The sequence below is a fragment of the Meleagris gallopavo genome, chromosome 11, assembly GCF_000146605.3.
Source record: "Meleagris gallopavo isolate NT-WF06-2002-E0010 breed Aviagen turkey brand Nicholas breeding stock chromosome 11, Turkey_5.1, whole genome shotgun sequence".
Taxonomy (NCBI): domain Eukaryota; kingdom Metazoa; phylum Chordata; class Aves; order Galliformes; family Phasianidae; genus Meleagris; species Meleagris gallopavo.
In genome coordinates, this window is record NC_015021.2 from 15,332,740 (window position 1) to 15,338,472 (window position 5,733).

The window sequence follows — 5,733 nt, forward strand, 5'->3', positions numbered from 1 at the left end:
CTTTGAAGAATTGCAGAATTAGTTTTCCCCTTGCTAAGTTTACTTTATGTAAAATGTAACACATGAACTGTGAATATGTGGACAGCAAACAGACTGTATGGATGCATTCATCCTCCTCCGGAAAATGCTGACAGCAGCGAGAGGAACACCTCTGAACAGCAGCGCTGACACCATCAAACACAGAACGTGACAGCTGCCAGGGATCCTCCGCCTGGTTCAGAGACAAAATCAAACCCAAGGAAACACGCTGTACTTATTTATCCTCTTGTTTAATCCGGGGGGGAAAGCATCAGCATAATTAGATGCTTTTAACCTTTTGGTTTGAACTCATGGTGGAAGAGAGCGGCACTGCACGGGAGCTGAGCCTCACCCTGTGCCTCCATCACAGCCTCACCCCGTGCCTCCATCACTTGCTGATGGCTGTCCTGTTGCCATTATCCGTGCAGCTCCGTGTGCATCCCCAACTGGCACAGGCACTGCAGCCATTGGAGAGGCCGATGGTCGGCTGTGCGAAGAAGTTATTTACTTCCCAGCTGTCTCAGTGGCATCTTGACCATCTGGAAAGAATATGGAAATGAGACTTTTAGCGACTTGGAGTCTCTCTGCTGATAAATTAACCAGGCAGCTCCAGAAGTAGGCACAGCTGATAAAAGCTGGCATTTCTGAGCACGTAGCAGCGTGTACGCGCAGATGTAGGTGTGAGCAGATGCAATTCCCCATCTCACCCATGCATCAGGGTGTCCAGCTCACACTGCTGTGAAGCTGCCCGGGTTTCCAGGCAAAGAGTGCCCAACATCCAGCCACAAAATTGATGTGCAGCAGAATGAGGGCCACACGGGGCTGGGTTATGAAGGACTTGGGCCCAGTCCAGCCCTATGGGGAGAGCAGGGCTGGGAGCAGCCCTCATCCCATCCTAGGCAGGGTGCAAGCGTGCCCCCAGCGCTGCGTTCACCCCTAGGCAGTGGCAGCAAGCAGGAGTGTGATGCAGCAGGGAAACAGAGCGTGCAGCCTGGCACAGGCACAAGAACCTCTCAGCTCCCATGACAGCCTCTTACCAGTCCAAATATGCTGCTGGGCTTCCTTCAGCATGACTCACAGAGATTGCTGCCTGCCTGCCTGCCTGCCTGCCACGAGAGTTCCCAGGAACCACGGACAGCAGGACAGGAATTGCAGCTGTCTGCCCAGCACTGCAGTTTGAGCCAGGTCTCACCAAAGCACATCAAGCTGGATGCAGTTTGCTGAGATCAGAGCATGGAGCCCCAAATTCAGCGTGGAAAAGAGGGAGTCAGCAAAAGGAGTAACCCAGAAGATCAGAGTACAACAGTGCCAGTGCCTCACCGCTGCCTCCCTGTGACCCCATGGCTGGATTGACACCCAGCAATCCTGTTATAACCCAAAATTTGTGTACAGAAAGTACCAGAGATCTGGAAAAAGTAACAGCCTACCTTGACAGTTCTCACTCTGGGAGCAAAGGTGCTGCTAAGTTCCAAAACGATTTGAGTCCCACGCAGTTCCTACTTCATCCAATGGCTTCACTGCCAGCCAGCTCTCCTCCCCAGCACAGCGCAGAACCTTCTTGCCACCTTCACCCACAGCCTTTTAACTGGGAATTATGGGCACTGTGGAGCTGGAGGTTGGATCTGGTGGAGTCTGCCAGCACGGGGCAGGGGGCTCTCATGGTACATTCCTGCTGTGCTCCAGCAGGCACGTGAGGTCATTTAAGGCTCAGTGGAGGCTGGTGTCAGTGATTTCTGGGTCCCCAGAGAAAGCAGAAGAGCAGCAGCCAAGCACCCATCTCCTGAGACCATGGTGCAGCCTGGTGAAATTTTAATGCTTTTCTTCCAGTTTTGTTTTGCCTCTACCCATAGGAATGCTTTGAGCTCAGATGTGCCCAGATGGCTCAGGGAAACCCGTGGGACCAGAGAGTGGGATTTACTGGCCGCAATATCATGTAAACATTTGTATACCTTCAAACCCATCATTGTTTTCTTTTAATTGACTGAAAAAAGCAAAGCGTGAAAACATAAAACCTGGGAAATCATCACAGGGTCTCGAGTGCCCATGGTGCCAGCAGTGCTCAATGCAGATGCAGACAGGAGCCAAAGCTCCCTACTTGTGCTCACGCTAAGGCACACAGCAGCCGAGCAAGATGTGGGGACAAAGCCCCACTCTCCACACTCTCAGCCCTGCAGCAGGAAGTCCCTCTGTGCTCCATGCTGTACCCCAGTGCTGACCCGGGGCTGCCTCTCTGCCTCCCAGCATTTGAGTGCTTCCAGCAGCGGGGAGGGCTGAGGTGAGACCGTCTCCTTTCATCCCAGAATCACAGGCAGCAGCACTCACTCACTGAGGAACGAGGCCCTTTCTTTAGTTTTAACTCCCAAAGCATTTGGAGACTCTGCAGAGGCGGGAATTAACCTGGGTTTCTAGACAGAGAGCAAAGCAGTCGATGCTTTAAAGCGGCATTTTAGAGGCAGAGATGATCTTCAAAATGTTCTGACTTCCAGTTTTAAGAGAAACATTTCTCCTTTGAAATTAGCTTAATGAAAGGATCACAAAATTAATTAAAACTCAAAATGAAATGCAACGCTTCGCATCAGGTCGAATGAAACGTTTTAGCGCGCTTTAAAAGGAAATCAGAGATGGTTTTCATTTTGATTAAAGAAACCCTGCTCTCTTTCCCCCAGCTCTGGAAAACATTTGGATTACACTGATCTGGGAAAAAAAGAAGCCCAGCCCTTCTCCTCCTCCTCCTCCTCCTCCTCCTCCTCCTTCTCCTCCATTTCTACCCATTGCAGCTCATGGAGGGGAATGGCTCTGCCTCCCAGCCCCAAAATGTCTCCCTCTTCCCCCACAGAACAATAAAGGCATTCTGGCAGTGCAAACCGGTGTTTATTTTGGTTTGGGTTGCGTTGCTACACTGACTCCCTTGGCTGCTGGGGCCGGACAGTGGCACTGTTTGTGATGGAACACACCACAGCTCTTTGCCATGCCAGAGCTGCCCAGGAGCACTTTGCACCCATGGCTTCAGAGGGCTTCAAGTGGGGTCCGGTGCCCGGCCTGCCCCACGCCCCACAGCCCAGCCTGCAGCTGGTTTGCATCACCACGTTCTTCCCATTGCACCGCACAAAGCAGTGCCTGAAGATCTGCCTTTCTCTTTGGCTGAAATGTGACTCCAATTAGATGATAACAAGGCTCTGACTTTCCCTAATTGTAATCCTATCCGTGTGAGGGGACGTTATTAAAATGATTAAAATTATTGATAAAGGGGAGGAAGGATGTCAGAAAATGCAGTATTTGGCCCACGGTGCAGAACAACGCAGGTCCAGATCTGTCCCTGGGGGACACCTGAGGATGAGCCTGACCCACACCGGGCAGAGGACCCCGATGGTTTCCCACAGCTTGTGGTGATTGCAGGCCATGCATCTAATAGGGAGACATCTCCCCACAAGCCCCCAGGCTGGGGCTGCTTCAAAATGGGGGATGAGCTAAAGCAGCAGGGAATTCACCCCACGCTTGGGTGGCTGCAGGCTGCGGGCAGGCCCATGGGGCACAGGACACAATACCTCCAGAGTTGGAGTCTTCATGACAAAGATCTAAAGGAAAGGTGGTTTGGGTGGCAAGAAGTGGATCCAGCCTTCAGGTAGAACAAATGAAGCACAGCTTCATCAGACCTGAGGTTGCTAAGCTGATCGCTGGGCCCAGCATTTTGCACATCTGCATGTGCTAATGTATGAGTCCCAGTGCAAACATTACTGCTTCATGTGACGTGGCTCTTAGACACTCCTTCTGGAAGGTTTTAGTTCCATGAAAGATGGGAAGCAGCATCTGGGGACGAGCAATCAGGCTCTCATCTGCTCAGGTGAAACCAAAGGGAACTGTGCCCCCGTTCATGAGAGAAGCAGGTATTCTACAAGCCAGGCACCTCTCTGTGGGCACAAGCCAGAAACAGATAGAGCAAGTCCTGAAGGCCTCAAGTTTCCACAAAGTAAAGCTGAAGAGGGCAAGCCTTCATCTTCACTGCTTCAGAAATCCTGCGAGACACTGCAGCAGCTATGCTGCATCTCTGGCACAGGAATGGGCATGCAATGCCCCACAGCCCTGCCACCAACCCAGCCATCAAGCAGTGACAAGTGAGGACCTGCCTGGCAGTTTCTGAGCACTGAGCCCATCACTGCTCCCAGTATTCCCAATGGCATCACTCCTGTTGGACCCTGTGGTTTGGTCTGTGAGAGACTGTGCTCTGGAAACCTCAGGGATCTCCGCTGGTGTTTCCCAGAACAGCCCCATGGCTCCTCTAATTTCCTACAGCTGCTGCACCCCAGCGCAGCAGCACCGCAGAGTCACCAACCCACCCTGAGACACAGTGGGGATGTCCCTGGCACAGCCCCATGCCACAGCCCAAGAGACGGGGAAAAGGCTCATGTTGTGATGCTGAAAGATAGCAGTACTGACAGAAAGGGGACAGAGAGACACAGGCGGCGAAGCCCTCACTTTGGGGGCCAGCAGTCAGCACGTGCTGGAGGAAAGACACTTGGGACAGCTCTCCCCAGCGCCCATTTGCACACAGGAGCTGAGCACCAGCGCACAGAGGAAAGACAGCAGTGCTTCTCAAAAAGTCCTCCTGAGCTCGCAAACCATTCGCAGAGAACAATTTATTCATCCCATTCACACCTTATTTCTGTTCACAAGCAGATCATAGCCTCCATGAAATTTCTCCTTGCTAGAAATTATGCAGCGAATATATCAGCAGACGTATCCCCAGCAAATTGCCTGCTGCCAGCGCTGCTCCCCCTTCACAGTCGGAAATCGGAGCTGCTCTGCTAGGACACTCCCTGACACAGAGGCACCACCAGGCACTGCTGCTCAGCTTATAAATAAAAGCGCACAACAGAATCAGCTTTACCGTGCAAATATTCATGATCATGAATTTGAAAGTCGCTTCCTACGAATAAGCCAGCACCGTTTGCATTAAAACATGCTGCTTCAGCATCGCTCCTGCCAGTGTACATGTTTGCTGGAGCAGCCACAGAAAAGAAACCCAAAGAGGTCATGGAGGGAAAGCGAACAAATGTATGGAGAAACTCAAACACGGTGGCTCAAGACAGCGGTGCCGCAGAAACACAGGCGATGCCTCCATCACCCCCAGGGGCTGCAGCATGCAGGGCTCACCGCACAGCGCTCACTGTGATACCAATTATTGCCATGCCCCCCAACTTGCACGTTTTGAAGGTTTTAATTTCTCCTTAAAAAAAATACGTTGAAGATTTCATTATTTTTTGTTCCCAGCACAATTCACATTGGGAACCCATGGAGGAGTTTTTAAGTCTCTATCTTTGTGTTATAATAAAACATAGTTTGGAGTAGTTTTTTTTTTTTTTAATTGCTGGAAATATCTTCATTAAATACAGGAGGAACTAAAGGGCACGTTAATATAATTCACAGACGATACTAAATTAGGATATATTGTACACGGCAGTGCGGACTGCGAAATAACACAAAGGGCCCCAGAGAGATTGGAAACCTGGGTAGAAAATAAATGAGATTCAATTTGGAAAAATGCCGCCGATGCCTCTGGGGAAAATAATTTGAAACACACGGAAACCTGGGAAGCGGGAACGGCTAACGGGGAGTTTGAAACAATAACAGAGAGAAAATCGGTCTGCAAAGCATTACGGACCCCCTCGGACGCCCGCTGCAGCCCGCGGAGGTTCCTGCTGCGGCAGCCAGGCCCGG

General features: G+C 51.2%; 1 long non-coding RNA gene across 1 annotated transcript; it reads right to left on the bottom strand.

The window, feature by feature from the left end:
• Nucleotides 1–250: 250 nt before the first annotated feature.
• LOC109369507 lies at nucleotides 251–5,372 on the bottom strand. Its single transcript, XR_002118643.1, has 2 exons — nucleotides 1,446–5,372; nucleotides 251–557 (listed from the first exon to the last, which is right to left on the bottom strand). It is a non-coding gene; the product is annotated as an uncharacterized LOC109369507 (long non-coding RNA).
• Between the last annotated feature and the right edge of the window lie 361 nt (nucleotides 5,373–5,733).